General features: G+C 37.6%; 1 long non-coding RNA gene across 1 annotated transcript; it reads left to right on the plus strand.

The window, feature by feature from the left end:
- Window positions 1-725: 725 nt before the first annotated feature.
- LOC121844324 lies at window positions 726-1,345 on the plus strand. Its single transcript, XR_006081945.1, has 2 exons — window positions 726-798; window positions 1,224-1,345. It is a non-coding gene; the product is annotated as an uncharacterized LOC121844324 (long non-coding RNA).
- The last annotated feature ends 250 nt before the right edge of the window (window positions 1,346-1,595 follow it).

The raw sequence follows: 1,595 nt of genomic DNA on the forward strand, positions 1-1,595 counted from the left end.
GCAATGGTCGTTATGAGTATGGTACTTTAATCAGAATTCAAGTGGTGTAACTATTCCAATGGATAAAATGATACAGAGGGGTTCCATAAACAGGAAGTAGTATTATACAGTACAGGAAGTAGTATTATACAGTACAGAGGTTCCATAAACAGGAAGTAGTATTATACAGTACAGAGAGGTTCCATAAACAGGAAGTATTATTATACAGTACAGAGAGGTTCCATAAACAGGAAGTAGTATTATACAGTACAGAGAGGTTCCATAAACAGGAAGTAGTATTATACAGTACAGAGAGGTTCCATAAACAGGAAGTAGTATTATACAGTACAGAGGGGTTCCATAAACAGGAAGTAGTATTATACAGTACAGAGAGGTTCCATAAACAGGAAGTAGTATTATACAGTACAGAGAGGTTCCATAAACAGGAAGTAGTATTATACCGTACAGAGAGATTCCATAAACAGGAAGTAGTATTATACAGTACAGAGAGGTTCCATAAACAGGAAGTAGTATTATACAGTACAGAGAGGTTCCATATACAGGAAGTAGTATTATACAGTACAGAGGTTCCATAAACAGGAAGTAGTATTATACAGTACAGAGAGGTTCCATAAACAGGAAGTAGTATTATACAGTACAGAGAGGTTCCATAAACAGGAAGTAGTATTATACAGTACAGAGAGGTTCCATAAACAGGAAGTAGTATTATACAGTACAGAGAGGTTCCATAAACAGGAAGTAGTATTATACAGTACAGAGAGGTTCCATATACAGGAAGTAGTATTATACAGTACAGAGGTTCCATAAACAGGAAGTAGTATTATACAGTACAGAGAGGTTCCATAAACAGGAAGTAGTATTATACAGTACAGAGGGGTTCCATAAACAGGACGTAGTAAAATACAGTACAGAGGGGTTCCATAAACAGGAAGTAGTATTATACAGTACAGAGAGGTTCCATAAACAGGAAGTAGTATTATACAGTACAGAGGGGTTCCATAAACAGGACGTAGTAAAATACAGTACAGAGGGGTTCCATAAACAGGAAGTAGTATTATACAGTACAGAGAGGTTCCATATACAGGAAGTAGTATTATACAGTACAGAGGTTCCATAAACAGGAAGTAGTAAAATATAGTACAAAGGAGTTCCATAAACAGGAAGTAGTATTATACAGTACAGAGAGGTTCCATATACAGGAAGTAGTATTATACAGTACAGAGGGGTTCCATAAACAGGAAGTAGTATTATACAGTACAGGAAGTAGTATTATACAGTACAGAGAGGTTCCATAAACAGGAAGTAGTATTATACAGTACAGAGAGGTTCCATAAACAGGAAGTAGTATTATACAGTATAGTCTAACATCTGAACTCTCTCACTGAGGTTTGTGCCTTTAATGTACCAGGTATCCCTCCCTAAACCCTCCATAGACCCTCCATACCCTCCATATACCCTTCCATAGACCCTCCATAGACCCTCCATAGACCCTCCATAGACACTACTGTAATGTCCTCTATCAGAATACATCAACCATCCATAGACCCTCCATAGACCCTCCATAGATATACCCTCCATCCATAGACCCTCCATAG

The sequence above is a fragment of the Oncorhynchus tshawytscha genome, unplaced genomic scaffold, assembly GCF_018296145.1.
Source record: "Oncorhynchus tshawytscha isolate Ot180627B unplaced genomic scaffold, Otsh_v2.0 Un_contig_7487_pilon_pilon, whole genome shotgun sequence".
In the NCBI taxonomy this organism is placed as follows: domain Eukaryota; kingdom Metazoa; phylum Chordata; class Actinopteri; order Salmoniformes; family Salmonidae; genus Oncorhynchus; species Oncorhynchus tshawytscha.